Source organism: Loxodonta africana, chromosome 7, assembly GCF_030014295.1.
Source record: "Loxodonta africana isolate mLoxAfr1 chromosome 7, mLoxAfr1.hap2, whole genome shotgun sequence".
NCBI classification, from domain to species: domain Eukaryota; kingdom Metazoa; phylum Chordata; class Mammalia; order Proboscidea; family Elephantidae; genus Loxodonta; species Loxodonta africana.
In genome coordinates this window covers 13,902,206-13,918,713 of record NC_087348.1, presented here as the reverse complement: position 1 = coordinate 13,918,713, position 16,508 = coordinate 13,902,206, and positions in this window count along the sequence as shown.

The following is a 16,508-nucleotide window of genomic DNA, read 5'->3' as shown; positions in this document are numbered from 1 at the left end:
CTTCTGCTCCCCTCCCTGCCCCAATCTGGTCGCCCTCCTTTCTTGCCCCTTTTCGCGCCCTCGTGTCTCCCCTTTTAGCGCCTGTTCTCCCCTGTCCCCACTGCTTTTTTTTCGTAACCCCCCTCTGATCCTTCTGCTCACTACCCAGGCCCTACATCCCCCTCTCCCAATTCTCAACTCTTTTCTTCTCCCTCCTTCCACCCCTAAACCTTCCTCCCTCCCTGCTGCTTCTCGCCCTCCCTCCCTCACCTCCCCCAACTCTGACACTTTCTCCCCATCCCCTCTTGGTCACCCCCGATCCTTCCTCTCTCCACTTCTCTGCCCTTCCCCCTCCTTTTTCCGGCTGTCTCCCCGGGTGGTCTCCCTTTCTTAACTGTCCACTTGCCCTGTGGCGCTTCACCTGCGCTCTTTGGGGGTCACCCTTCCGCAGGGGCTCCCTTTGCCTCCCCCGCTCCCCACTGCTGTCTCTTCCACTTCCTCCCTGCTCCCCGACTCCCTCCCGGCCCAGTCCCCTCTGGAGCTCCCTTCCAGCTCAGCCTCTGTCCTTCTCTCTTGGCTTCTTGAGAAACTCTGGGTGCCGCTCGCTTCCCCTTTTGCTTGCTTCTGTGGCCGGCCTGCGTCATGTGATGCTGCGGGGTATTTACGAGAAATGAAAGCCTGGGTCAAGAGGTCCCTCCGACCCAGCTTTCCAAAAACATCCTTTCCTCCTACCCTCCTACACCCACCCCACCTCTGCCTACCTTCCTGGGGCCGGGAAGGATAGTTTCCATCTTTCACTTTCATTTCTCTCCGGATTTCACTTCTGCTGCATCCTCTTCCAATCAAAATCCAGAGATGGTTAGAACCAGAGAGGCTTCAGGCATCATTAGGTCTCCCCACCCCCAGCCCCCACTCCCACTTCACAGATGCAGAGACTGAGGCCAGGTGGCAGTGGGGGCTAACTGTTTCATGGTAACTGACCTGGGGTAGACTACTGTCCTGGCTCCTGAATGACAGGGGAAGCTGTCAACATGTAATTCAGATTGTGCAAATGCAGACGAGACGCTTTGGAGAGGAAGGAAGTCGGGACATCTACAAGAAGCCTGTGTCATCACCGAGAGCCTGCGAGAGAGTCGAGAGTCGAGATTGAGAGGGATGCTGAACTCAGATTAAATCACAGTCTAGCACTCCTCTCAGAGCTCTCCATTGCATTTAGAATGAGAGCCAACCCTCAGCTTGGCCTAAAAATCCAGTGGGATCCAGGCCTTGCCGTCCTCCAACCTCACGTGCCCTCAAGTCCAGCACACAGACCTTCTTTCTGGTCCACTCACATGCTGAGCTCCGTTCTGCCTCAGGACCTGGGTCTTTGCTGTTCTCAATGCCGGGACTGTTCTTCCAGACCTTTGCATGGCTGGCTTCTTCTCCTCATGGAGGTCTCAGCTGAAATGTCTCCTCATCCCACAGACTTTCCCTGATCACCTTATCTGATGCCTACTGGATTCTCGGCCTCATCTCTATGTCATTCATGTTGTCTTGTTTTAACGTCTTCTGAGCACATAATACTTGTTTAACTACTGATTGTCTCCCCCAGTAGAACAGAAGAAGCTCCACCAGGTCAAGGATCTTGTCTCACTTTTCACTGTTTTATCCCCTATAGCTGCCCAGGGCTTGGCAAATAGTACCAGTCACTGTTGAGATGATTCTGACTCCTGGCAACCCTATGTGTGTCAGAGTAGAACTGTGCCCCCCTAGGGTTTTCAATGGCTGATTTCTTAGAAGTAGATTGCCAGGTCTTTCTTTCAAAGTGCCTCTGGGTGGACTCAAACCACCAGCCTTTCAGTTAACCGACCAGTGCATTAAACTTTTGCCCCACCCAGGAACTTCTTGGCAAATAGCAGATGCCCAATAAATACTGTTTGAATAAATGCATGGAAAGAGTGTCCCAAAGCAAGATTTGTAGGGACAGCATCGGAAAGGCTAAAACCTAAAATAAACAGTCTTGCAAAAGCTGTGTTGTTGTTGTTAGGTGCCATGGAGTTGGTTCTGCCTCATAGCGACTGTATGTTCAACAGAATGAAAACACTTCCTGGTCCTGTGCCATCCTCATAATCGTTATGCTTGAGCTCATTGTTGCAGCCACTGTGTCAACCCATCTTGTTGAGGGCCTTCCTCTTTTTCGCTGATCCTCTACTTTACCAAGCATGATACCCTTCTCTAGGGACTGGTCCCTCCTGATAACACGTCCAAAGCAGGTGAGACGAAATCTTGCCATCTTAGTTCTGAGGAGCATTCTGGCTGCACTTCTTCCAAGACAGATTTGTTCATTCTTTTGGCACTCCGTGGTACAGACAATATTCTTCACCAGCACCACAATTCAAAGGTCTCAGTTCTACTTTGGTTTTCCTTATTCATTGTCCAGCTTTCACATGCATATGAGGCAATGGAAAACACCATGGTTTGGGTCAGGCACATCTTAGTCTTCAAGGTGACATCTTTGCTTTTTACCACTTTAAATAGGTCTTTTGCAGCAAAAGCTGTAGACACCTCCAAAGACGGGTCTTTGGATTTTATCTGAAGTAAGTAGCCCATACAGATGTAAGGCTGGAGAGTGATGGCAATTAAGCAGAGCTCTTCACTGGGTTCGGTTTCAGCCCCTTTAGTCAGGGACAGTGCACTTTGGATGATGTGGGGAGAGAAGCTGAAGCCTCAATGAGCAGACATGAGCCAAGATCCGATGTTCAGGTTGAGCCGCTTCTGCCTCCAGATTGGAGGAAGTCACAGTCATTAGTGTTGACTAAGGGCAGGTTACCTCACATTCAGCTCTTTCCTCTCTTGGCAAGGTCTTTAGGCCAAGGGCAGACATGACAAATGCCATCATCAATGGGCATGACTTCACCATTGAAAGTTATAATCCAAGATTCAAATACCTGTGGGAGAATATGTGATAGAGCCCATTGACATGAATGAGGGTGACCCTATTTGCAGATTACATGAAACTAGAAGGGTGAGGGAAAACCTTGACCAATAGACTCCAGACCCCAAAAGATGTTGACAAAACAGCTCTGCATAAATGAAGTGGACAGGTCTGAATGTCAAGGCTTCCTCTTGGGGCCCCAAACCCAAGAGGAAAGGGACAGGATGACGTGGCTTAGCAGCAGCAGCCCAAAAAAACCCATGGGGATTTTCATCAATGGTAAATTTAGGGTGAGTCAACATAGCTTGAAGCCGTCCTAAGCTACAGCCTGACAGTGGTTACCAAGGTGGTAAGACTACAGGTCATTTTTTTTCTTTTCCTCATTTTCCAAAGTCCTTCTAATGTGGTCCTGTAACTTTCATCATTACACAAGGGTCAAATTTGGTATCAGGAAAAGTCACTCTGATCAACTCCAAGCTGATGAGGCCCTATGTGGCGTGTTGGGTTCGGCCGGTACCACAGTTAAAGGTTCAATGAGGAGTGATTAGGATGGAGAAGGAACTTGAAATCCTACACATGGATGAGAAGAGAATCAGGGTAGCATATACCTGTTGTGACATCTGCATAAAGCTGTTCCTCAAAGAAAACTTAGATGTCTCGCAGGCATCTCAGGGGAGGAACTAGAAAATTCCAGATGCCAGCTTTCAGCTTCGAGCACCTTCAGTCTTTCCCTGAAAACCAACAGTTCTCAAAGTGCATTCCAGGGACGCTACAGGGTCCCTAAGACCCTTTCAGGGCCTGTGAGGTCTGTCTTCGTTTCCTAGTGCTGCTGTAACAGAAACACCACAAGTGGGTGCTTTAAAAAACAGACATTTGCTTTCTCACAGTTCAGAAGGCGAAAAGTCCGAATTCAGGGCACTAAATCTAGGGGAAGTCTCTCTCTCTGTCAGCTCTGGGGGAAGATCCTTGATCCTCATGACTTTCAGCTTCCGTAGCCCCAGTGTTCCTTGGTTCCTTGGCAATCTTCACATGGCACCTATCCCCTCCCACCCCCATCCCCACCCCCGTTTGTGCTTACTTCTGTGTCTAATCTGCTCTTTTTTATAACTCAGAAGTGATTAGGTTTAGGACACACCCTATATCAGTATGGTACCGTTAACATAGCAAAAAAATTTAAAAAAAGAAAACCTTATTTCCATATAGGGTTAGGATTTACGACACATATTTTTTCAGGACACAATTCAATCCATAACAAGGTCAAAACTGTTTTCATAATACTATTAAGACATCTTTTGCCTTTTTTGCTGAGCTGACACGATTTTCCTTTTGCACAGGTGGTACAACAGCAATGGTGGGTAAAACTGGTGACGCTTTAGCCCAAATCAAAACAGAGACACCAAATTGGACAAATAGGCTTTGTCTTCTTCACCCCCGTGCACTCAGAGTAAAACTAGAAAAATAAATGGCTAGTTTAACTTAAGAAAGTCCTCAAAGCAGACGTTATAGTTCTTAATTTTATTAGAGCTCGGTCCTTGGGTGCATGCCTTTTTAATATTCTTTGTGTCAAAATGAGAAGTACGCATAAGGCACTTGTGCTGAATACAGAAGTAGGATTGTTGCCTCTGGGAAAAAGGATTGTGCAATTGGGAAGGGAGGGTTGCCAGCTGAACTAGCTGCTTTTTTCATAAAGCACCATTTTTACTTGAAACTATGGTTATTCATTTTTTTTTTTTAAGTGATCTCGATGAGCCTGTCACTTCAAGGAAAACAACTGACAGTATTTGTTGCCAGTATTAAAATTTGAGCTTTTACGTGAAAATTTGAATTTTAAAAAACTTATAGCCCTAGTGGTTCAACGGTTAAGTGCTCTGCTGCATTGCGAGTCGAACTCACCCAGAAAAGAAAGACCTGGCAATATTCTTCCTTAAAGATTGTTGTTGTTGTTAGTTGCTGTTGAGTTGGTTCCAACTCATAGCGACCCTATGCACAACAGAACAAAACACTGCCTGGTCCTGTGCCATCCTCACAATTGTTGCTATGTTTGAGCCCATTGTTGCAGCCACTGTGTTAATCCATCTCCTCGAGGGTCTTCCTCTTTTTCACTGATCCTCTACCAAGCATGATGTCCTTGTCCAGGGACTGGTCCCTCCTGATAACATGTCCAAAGTACATGAGATGATGTCACACTATCCTCCCTTCTAAGGAGCATTCTGTTTGTACTTCTTCCAAGACAGGTTTGTTTGTTTTCCAGGCAGTCTATGTGGTATATTCAATATTCTTCACCAACGCCATAATTTAAGTACGCCAATTCTTCTTTGGTATCCTCATTCATTGTCCAGCTCTTTCATGCATATGAGGGAATTGAAAATACCATGGCTTGGGTCAGGCAGACGTCCTCGAAGTGATACCTTTCTTTTTTTTTTTTTTTAAACACTTTAAAGAGGTCTTTGTCAGCAGATTTGCCCAGTGCAATACAGCATGTGATTTCTTGACTGCTGCTTCCATGGATGTTAACTGTGGATCCAAGTAAAATGAAATCCTTGACAACTTCAATTTTTCTCCCTTTATCATGATGTCAGTTATTGGTCCAGTTGTGAGGATTTTTGTTTTCTTTATGTTGAGGTATAATCCATACTGAAGCCTGTGGTCTTTGATCTTCATTAGTAAGTGCTTCAAGTCCTCTTCATTTTCAGCAAACAAGGTTGTATCATCTGCGTAATGCAGGTTGTTAATGAGTCTTCCTCTGATCCTGATGCCCTTTTCTTCTTCATATAATCCGGCTTCTTGGATTATTTGCTCAAAATACATATTGAAAAATATGTGGTGAAAAGATACAACCCTGACGCACACCTTTCCTGATTTTAAACCACACAGTGTCTTCTTGTTCTGTTTGAACGACTGCCTCTTGGTCTACACGATTAAGTGTTCTGGGATTCCATTCCTTGCAATGTTATCCATAATTTGTTATGATCCACATGGTGAAATGCCTTTGCATAGTCAATAAAACATAGGTAAACCTCTCTGTTATTCTCTGCTTTCAGCTAAGATCCTTCTGACATCAGCAATGATATCTCTTAGTCCATGTCCTCTTCTGCATTTGGCTTGAATTTCTGGCAGTTCCCTGTCTATGTACTGCTGCATTTTTTAATTATCTTGAGCAAAATTTTACTTGCTTGTGATATTAATGATATTGTTTGATAAATTCCACATTCTGTTGGATCACCTTTCTTTGGAATGGGCATGAACATGGATCTCTTCTAGTCACTTGGCCAGGTAATTGTCTTCTACATTTCTTTGGTTTAGATGAGCAAGCCTTCCAGCGTTGCATCCATTTGTTGAAATTTCTCAGTTGGTATTCTGTCAATTCCTGGAGCCTTATCTTTCACTCCTGTCTTCAGTGCAACTCAGACTTCTTCCTTCAGCACCATTAGTTCTTGATTATATGCGACCTCCTGAAATGGTTGAATGTTGACCAATTTAAAAAGAATTGATTTGTGTATTCCTTCCATCTTCTTTTGATGCTTCTTGCATCATTCAACATTTTGCCTATAAAATCCTTCAGTATCACAACTTGAGGCTTGAATTTTTTCTTCAGTTCTTTCAGTTTGAGAAATGCCAGTTGTGTTCTTCTCTTTTGGTTGTCTAACTCCAGGTCTTTGCACATTTCATTATAATACTTTACTTTGTCCTCTCAAGCTGCTCTTTGAAATCTTCTGTTCAGCTCTTTTACTTCATCATTTCTTCCATTTGCTTTAACTACTCTACATTCAAGAGCAAGTTTCAGAGTCTCTTCTGACATCCATTTTGGTCTTTCCTTTCTTTCCCATCTTTTTAATGACCTTTGCTTTCTTCATGTATGATGTTCTTGATGTCATACCACACAACTTGTCTGATCTTCAGTTATTATTGTCCATTGCGTCAAGTCTATTCTTTTTTTTTAATTTTATTGTTGTAAAATATATGTAATAAAATTAGCCATTTTCACCATTTTTAAGTGCACAATTCAGTGACATTGATTGCATTCACCATGTAATGCTACCATCACCACTATTTCCAAAAGTTTTTCATCACCCCAAACGGAAACTCAGTACCCCTTAAGCAATAACTCCCATCCTCAATGCCCCATCCCTTATTAACCACTCATCTTAGTCATCTCGTGCAGCTGTAACAGAAACATCACAAGTCAATGGCTTTAACAAAGAAAATTTTATTCTCTCACAGGTTAGGATGCTAGAAGTCTGAATTCAGGGCACCAGATCCAGGGGAAGACTTTCTCTCTCTGTTGGCTCTGGGGGAAGGTCCTTGTCATCAAACTATCCCTTGTCTGGGAGCTTCTCTGCACAAGGTCCCCAGGTCTAAAGATGTGCGCTGCTCCCAGCTCTGGACTTGTTTCAGATTTTAAGTTTTGTTCTACATTTTTTCTCCCATTCCATCCAGCATCTTACATTGTGTCCCTGGTCTAAACTGTTGGTAGTGGTAGCCGGGCACCATCCAGTTCTTCTAGTCTGAGGTCAGAAGGGGTTTCGGTTTGCGTGGGCTATTAGTCCCATGGACTAATTTCTTCTTTCAGCCTTTAATTTCCTTCATTCTCTTTTGTTCCCTAAGAGTAGAGATGAGTAGTTTTAACTTAGATGGCTGCTAAAAAGGTTTTAAGACCCCAGATGCTACTCACCAAACTAGGATGTAGAACATTATCTTTGTGAACTGTGTCATGCTAGTTGACTAAGTTGTCCCCTGAGACTATGGTCCCAAGACTTTTGACCCTGTAAGGCAATCTTGCGAGTTGTTTGGACGTGCCTAGGGAGCCTCCGTAACTGTGCTCCCATGTGGTTTGTTATATATGTGGAAATATATGCAGTATACACGAATGTGTACACATATGCCTATAGATGCACCTATACATACACTTGCTTATGCCTTCCTATACACATATATGCATCCATATCTACCTACGTAACCACACACATATTTTTTGGTTGTTTTTACAAAATCGTATGTGTTATAACATTTACTGAAATTGTTCCTTTTTCTCATGTACTTCTTAGTGTCTTTATTTATCTTGATCAGGTTGTGCTGACTTCACTGGTATCTGGTATTGCCTTTTCCATCACTAAAAGTAACAAGTGTCTACTATCTAGAAAGGGTTTCCCTCTCACTCCCATCTCTGGTAACCATCAAAGAGCTTTGCTTTCTGTGTGTATATCTATTCTTGACTTTTTATAAAAATAATGGGATCATACAATATTGGTTTTTTTGATTGACTTATCTCACTCAGCATAATGTCCTCCAGGGTCATCCATGTTACAAGATGTTTCACCTGACTCATTATTCTTTTTGCGTGTGTGCTTTAGGTGAAAGTTTATAGCTCAAGTTAGTTTCTCATTCAAAAATTTATACACGTTTTGTTTTGCGACATCAGTTGCAATCCCTGCAATGTGACAGCACTCTCCCCCTTTCCACCTTGGGATCCCTGTGTCCATTCAACCACTTTTCCTGTCCCTTCCTGCCTTCTCTTCTTGCTTTTGGGTAGGAGTTACCTATTTGTTCTCGTATATTTGATTGAAATAAGAATCACGTTCCTCACACGTGTTATTTTTTTGTTTTATAGGTCTGTCTAAATCTTTGTCTGAAAATTTAGGCTTCAGGAATGGCTTTAGGTCTGAGTTAACAGAGTGTCTGGGGTCTGTAGTCTAGGGGGTTCCTCCAGTCTCTGTCAGACCAGCAAGCCTGGTCTTTTTTTGTGAATTTGAATTTTGTTCTACATTTTTCTCCTGCTCTGTCTGGAACTCTCTATTGTGATCTCTATCAGAGCAGTTGGTGATGGTAGCCAGGCACCACCTAGTTCTTCGAGCTCAGGCTGGTGGAGGCTGTGGTTCAAGTGGTCCTTAGTCCTTTGGGCCAATACTTTCCTTGTGTCTTTGGGTTTTTTTTCATTCTTCCTTGCTCTGGACGGGATAGGACCAATAGATGTATCTTAGATGGCTGCTCACAAGCTTTTAAGACCCCAGATGTTAGTCACCAAAGTAGGATGTAGAAGGTTTTCTTTATGAGCTATGTTATGCCAATTAAGCTAGATGTCCCCTGAGATTATGGTCACCAGCCCTCAGCCCCAGTAACTTGGTCCCTCAAGGTGTTCAGGTGTGTCTGGGAAACTTCTGTGACTGCCCTGGTCAAGTTGTACTGACTTCCTCTATACTGTGTGTTGTCTTTCCCTTCACCAAAGTGGCAATTGCGTAGTATCTAGTTGGTGATTTGCCCTCACCACCCCTCCCCACCCTTGTAACCATCAAAGAATTTTTCTTCTATGCATAAACCTTTTCTTGAGTTTTTATAATAGTAGTTTCAAACAGTATTTGTCCTTTTGCGATTAACTTATTTCACTTAGCATAATGCCCTCCAGATTCATCTATGTTGTCAGATGTTTTGCAGATTCATCATTGTTCTTTATTGTTGCACAGTATTCCATTGTGTGTATGTACCATAATTTGTTTATACATTCATCTGTTCATGGGCACTTAGGTGTATGGATCTTGATTCATTGTTCTGCATATGGATATACAGTTTTGCCAGCACCATTTGTTAAAGTTACTGTTTCTTCTCCATTGAATGGACTTTGGCGCTTTGTTGAAAGTTAGCTGCCAGTAGATGGATGGATTTACTTCTGGGTTCTCAATTCTATTCCATTGTTCTATATGTCTGTCATTGAACTAGTACCAGGCTGCTTGATTACCTTGGCTGTATAGTAAGTTTGTATGCTAAGCAAATAATCTGAGAAGCTGGACTATATGAAGAATGAGACATCAGGGTTGGAGGAAGACTCATTAACAATCTGCTATATGCAAATGATGCAACATTGCTTGCTGAAAGTGAAGAGGACTTGAAGCACTTACTGATGAAGATCAAAGAGAGCAGCCTTCTTAGAACGGAAATTCCTCAACATAATAAAGCACATCTAAACAAAAGCAACAGCCAACATCATTCTCAATGGAGAGAGGCTGAAAACACTCCCCCTGAGAACAGGAACAATACAAGGATGCCCTTTATCACCACTCCTATTTAACATTGTGATGGAAGTCCTAGGTACTGGCAATAAGACAATAAAAAGATATACAGGGTATGCAAATTAGTAAGGAAGAGGTAAAACTACCCCTATTCATGGACAATATGATACTATACAGAGAGCCCTAAAGACTCTACAAGAAAATTACTGGAACTAATAGAAATATTCATCAAAGTAGCAAGATATAAGATAAACATACAAAAATCAGTTGGATTCCTATACATCGATAAAGAGAACTACGAAAAGGAAATCACGAAAGAAATACCAATTATAATAGCCTCTAAAAAAATAAAATACTTAGGAATAAATCTAACCAGGGATGTAAAAGACTCCTTCAAGGAAAACTATAAAACACTACTTCAGGGAACCAAAAGAGACCTACATAAATGGAAAAACATACCATGCTCATGAATAGGTAAACTTAATATCGTGAAAATGTCAATTCTACCCAGAACAATCTACAAATACAATGCAATCCCCATCCAAATACCAACAGCATTCTTTAAATAGATGGAAAAACTAATCATTAACCTTGTATGGAAAGGAAAGAGTCTGCAGATAAGTAAAGCATTATTGAAGAAGAACAAAGTAGGAGGCCTTGTACCTCCTGACCTCAGAACCTGCCATATAGCTACAGTAGTCAAAACAGCCTGGTGCTGGTACAACGACAGACACATTGACCAATGGAACAGAATCGGAAACCCAGATGTAAATCCATCTGCCTATGGCAATCTGATCTTTGACAAGGGCCCAAAGTCCATTAAATGAAGAAAAGACAGCCTTTTTAACAAATAGTGCTGTAGGGTCACTGTGAGTTGGAATTTGACTCCAGGGTAATGGGTTTGGCTTTTTGTTTTGGTTTACTACGTTTATTGATTATTATGTGACTCTCTTCCTGTCTTAGTTTTCTAGTGCTGCTGTAACAGAAATACCACAAGTGGGTAATTTTAAAGAACAGAAATTTACTTTCTTACAGTTTAGGAAGCTAGAAGTCCGAATTCAGAGCACCAGCTCTAGGGGAAGGGTCTCTCTCTGTTGTCTATGGGAGAAGATCCTTGTCCTAGTTTCTGTAACCTCTGTGCTCCTCAGTTTCTTGGCCATCTCCACATGGGATCTATCTTTTCCCCAATTTCTGCTTGTTTCTCTCTGTGTCTAATCTGCTCTTTTTTATATCTCAAAAGTGGTTAGGTTGTGGAACAGAACTGAAATTCTTAAGAAGTCCAGACATATTGGACTGGTCGAGACTAGGGGACTCCCCAAGACACTTGCTTAGATACTCCTTAAACCTTGAACTGACACTACCCATAGATCACCTTTTAGCTAAATAACAGATTTACTCCTAAAATAAAGAATATCACCCATGAGTACTGTGAACCTTTAAAAAATCATCTATATGAGACTGAAAGGTCAACAATTACTCTGAAGCAAAGATGGAATAGTAAGGGGACAGAAAATTAGATTACTAGAAATGGAACATCCAGAATGGAATTAATGAGAATATTGACAATTATGAAAAATCTAACCAATGCCACTGAACAATTAGTGTAGTACTTGTTAAATGGGAACCTCATTTGCTGTGTAAACTTTCATTGAAAATGCAATAAAATTTCGTTTTTTAAAAAAGTGATTATGTTTAAGACTGTAATGTACTGGTGTCTGAAGTCCTCTAAATTCACAAGGAGGGAGAATCACCATCCGTGTCAGCCCAAAGCTGATTCCTGACACCAGCCGTCCCTCCCACGGCACTCTCTACTTCTCTGCTGGGTTCAATAATTCACTGCAATGGTAATGCAGAACTCACAGACCATACTCATGATTATGAGGTTTATTAGGGAAGTAACAGGTTACAATTCATGATCAGGATCAACTTGGAAGTAACTGGAACAACTCAAGAGACAGGATACAGTTTGTCAATTAGAGCAACTTCCAGCCAGGACAGCTCTCAGCTCCTCCTTGGTCGTGCCCAAAGACAGGCCACACTCAGGCTTCTGCCACCAACTCTCACTCAGGCAAATGTTACATTTCTTTTGGATCTGCCATCAAGTGCCCAGAGGCACCCCACTCTATCAGCAAGACCCCTACCTGAAGGCCCTCAGCTCTCTTGCTCCATGAGTTGGCGAGCCCACTGCGGCCCTCTTGCGCTGGTCTGGTTCTCACCACTCCTGCTGTCTTGTGGAGTCTTGTGCTGTCTTTTGCCATTTCAAGTATTACACCTCTCTCTGTCTCCTGGGTTGAAGAGGTTCCTACCACAGGTACCCCAGATCCAATCGACACACTCTGCTCTTGGCTCTTCTTGATGGTAGTGAGGTTCCCCCTCGATCTCTGTGGAATTGGCTCCTTTAAGCCTAGAAGGATGAGAAAATTGACCAGTTCCCTCGGTAGGCTGTAGGCACCTTATTTGCATAGTAATTGACCAGTCCCTGCAACGGTTTTACATACCTTATCTGCCTAGTACTGTCCACTTCATTTGCAGAATTGTAGCCTAGCAAATCTTCCTGGCAGAACTACAAACCCAGTGCCAAAAGGTCATATACAAAGAGAAACCCTTTGCCCTGCAAAGACACACTCTACACCGATAAGTACTCATTAACATAGCAAAGAAAACCCTATTCCCAAATGGGATTACATTCACAGGTACAGGGGTTAGGATTCTAACACATATTTTGGCGGGACACAACTCCCAATCCATAAAAAAAAAATATTCTTGTTCTCATAGAGCTTACATTTTAATGGGTGTTATGGATTTTTTTTTTTAATCCATAACACCCATTAAAATGTAAGCTCTACGAGAACAAGAATATTTGTCTGTTTTGTTCAGTGCTATGTCCCCAGCACCTAGAATATATGATAAAGTCTCAATAAGTATTCGTTGAATGAATAAATGACTAGAGGTGTTGTATGTACATTTAGGTGCTGAATATTTAGACCCTGGTAGAACATTCTGGGCCTCAGAGAAGACAAAGATTGTTTGGGGATTGGGGTCAGGACCGTGGAGTACCAGGACTCTGGCGACTGAGGAGTGGGTTTGGTTTGGGCTGGGGGCAGAGTTGGTCTGACGTTCGGATTCACACAGAGCCAGAGCCGCTTTAGACAGAGGTCCTGTGTTTCAGCTGAAGCCCTAGTGCCTGTTTTTAGGTGCTGTTGAGTTGGTTCCAAATAACAGCGACTCTGAGTACAGTAGAACGAAACACTGCCCTATTCTCTGCCATCCTAACTTCTAAGCCCTTGTGCTTAGATCCTGTAAAGATGGAATTCCCTGTTCCTGAAGAACATCCTTGCAAATCTTCTTAAATGAGAGTCTGCGAGTTGAAAAAGCCCCTAATTTTTATCTGAAAATGTATGTATTTGAACCTCACTCTTGAAAGCTACTTAACATTGACGGTTATTTTTTCTTATCGCTTTGAAAGATGTGGTTCCATTGTCTCTGGCTTCCGCTGTTGACCAGGGAGAAAGGCAGACCCAAGTTCACAGCCTAGGCCTACTACATCACTATATCTTAGCTATGGAATCTTAAGCAAGCCACTCCACCTCTGTGACTCAGTTGCCTTATCTGCAAAGCTGTGTTAGAGACATAGATAAATAGCTGCCCTCAAGTCGACTCTGACTCATGATGACCTTATGTATAAGAGAATGAAACACTGTCTGATCCTGCATCATTCTCACCATCACCGGCATGTTCAAGTCTATCATTACGGCTATTGTGCCAACCCATCTCACCAAGGGTCTCCCTCACCCTTGTTGGGCCTCAATTTCACCAAACATCATGTCCTGCTCTAGTGATTGACCCCTCCTGATGACATGTCCAAAACTAAGTGAGTTGGACAGTGTTTTCTTGTGATCCATAAGGTTTTCATTGGCTAATTTTTGGAAGGAGATCACAAAGCCTTTCTTCCTAGTCTGTCTTAGCCTGAAAGATTCTCTGGAACCTGTCTACCATGGATGACTCTGCTGGTATTTGACATACCAGTGGCACAGCTTCCAATATCGCCGCAACACATAAGCCTACTGGCAGATTGGTAGTGGGTGTTGTCTTAGTTATCTCATGCTGCTGTTACAGAAATACCACAAGTGGCTGGCTTTAACAAAGAGAAATTTATTCTCTCACTGTCTAGTAGGCTACAAGTCCAAATTCAGGGCTTCAGCTCCAGGGGAAGGCTTTCTCTCTCTGTCAGCTCTGGAGGAATGTCCTTGTCGTCAATCTTCCCTTGGTCTGGGAACATCTCAGTGCAGGAACCTCAAGCCCCTGCTCCCAGTGCTGCTTTCTTGGTGGTATGAGGTCCCCCTGTCTCTCTGCTCACTTCCCTCTTTTATATCTCAAGAAGATTGGCTTAAGACACCATCTAATCTTGTATATCTCATCAATATAACTGCCACTAATCCATCTCGTTTCATCATAGTGATAGGATTTACAACACATAGGAAAATCACATAAAATTGTAGATAATCACACAATACTGGGACTCATGGCTCAGCAAAGTTGACAGATGTTTTGAGGGGACAAAATTCAATCCATGACAGGTGTCAACGATAGTACTTATTTAATTGGGTTGTTGTGAGAATTGAGGCAGAAAAAATCCCACTTACAGTGTTTAGCACGACAGAAAGTGCTCACTAAGTAGCAGTCAGCATTAAACTTTCAGAGGGGGTATAGTTCTAGGTCCTCCTTCTGATCAGAAAGTCAGGCTTCCCTCAATAACATTGTTTATTCCATTTTGCTGGGCCAAGGTCAGGAGAGAGCTACTGTCCAGATGAAAAATGCATGGGCTTTCCACAGGATGGAGAGCCACTAGCTGTCCCTTGCAAATTGAGTTCAAAAGGTCCTGGTTCCAAGACTTATAAATAAAAATGAGCTCATTGATTTGGGCACCCAGCTCAGTACATCTTCCAGCTTCCTGTTCTGAGTTTCATGTCCATGAAACATAGGCTGCTTGAGTCATTTCAATCCAGTCCCAGGGACACTTGGCTCATGCTGTCCTGCCTGATGTGCTACATTCTGAAACCTACCCATTCTTCTGTTTGTCCTGTTTTTCCTACTGCGTTTCTTTTCTCTACCTTTCTTGTCTTTTTTTTTAGCTTTATAGCAGAGTTATTGTTTTCTCTCTCTCATTCCATTTTATCACTCTACTAGTTTAACACACAAATTTAAATTAACAGTGCCAAAAATTAGTCAATATTTTGCCCTCCTGCCAAATAATAGACTTTCTAACTCTAATAGCTCCTTCCCAATTTGTTTGTTCTTGTTGTCTGGTTCTCTAGTTTTATCTTTTTTTATTTCTAGCCCCACAAATTAGATATTATTATTATAGTCTTAATTTACCTCTATGTTTACATTTTTCTCTGATCACCCTTCCTACTTGAATCTTTAGACTTTCCTTCTGGGATCATTTTTCTTGTTCTTGAAGAACATCCTTTAAAGTTTCCTTAGATGAGGGTCTGTTATAAAAGCTCTTAGTTGTTACCTGAAAATGTATCTACTTCAACCTCATATTTGAAAGATATTTAAGCTTAACAGTTATTTTCTTTCAGCACTTTGAAGACGTGATTCCATTATCTTCTAGATTCATTGGTTGATATTGAGAAGTTAGCTGCCGGTTTTTGTAGTTCATCCATTTTTTCTCTAATAATCAACAGTTTTGCTACCAGAAGTGTTTGATGTAATTGTTTTTATTTACCATACTTAGGTTGGTCAAGCTTTCAGAACCTGAGAGTTTTGTCTTTCATTAATTCTGGAAAATTCTCAGTAATATCTCTTTGAACACTAGACTCTCCCATTTCCTTCTGGAATTCTATTTAGACATATGCTGGTCTTCCTTTTTCCAAAATCTATGTTTCTTAACCATTGTTTCATATTTTTCTTCTCTGTCTCTCTGTGCTACATTCTGGGTAAATTCTTCAAATCTATTGTCCAGTTCACTAATTCTCTCTTCAGCTATGTAAACCTGCTGTTTAATCTGTCCACTGAATTTCTAACCTCAAAGAGTATGCTCTTACTTACAAAAATACCAGTTGGCTTTTTTTTTTTAAATCTTCCTGGTCATTTTTAATAATCTCTTGTTCCTTAACTATACTTACAATTACCAAAATTAATTTTTTAAACATATGAAATATCCTTACTTTATATTATGTATACTATGATTCATACCACATATCTGTCATTTTATCTTACTCTGGTGGCTTGCATGTTGTTGTGATGCTTATGCCACTGGCATTTAAAATACCAGCAGGGCCACCCATGGTGGATAGGTTTCAATGGAGCTTCCAGACTAAGACGGATTAGGAAGAAGGACCTGGAAGTCTACTTCTGAAAAAATTGGCCAGTGAAAACATGAATAGCAGCAGAACATTGTCTTGTATAATGCAAGAAGATTAGCCCTTCAGGTTGGAAGGCACTCAAAATATGACTGGGAAAGAGCTACCTCCTCAAAGTAGGGTTGATCTTAATGATGTGGATGGAGCCAAGCTTTTAGGACCTTTATTTGCTGATGTGGCACGACTCAAAATGAGAAGAAACAGCTGCAAACATCCATTAATAATCAGAATGTGGAATGTATGAAG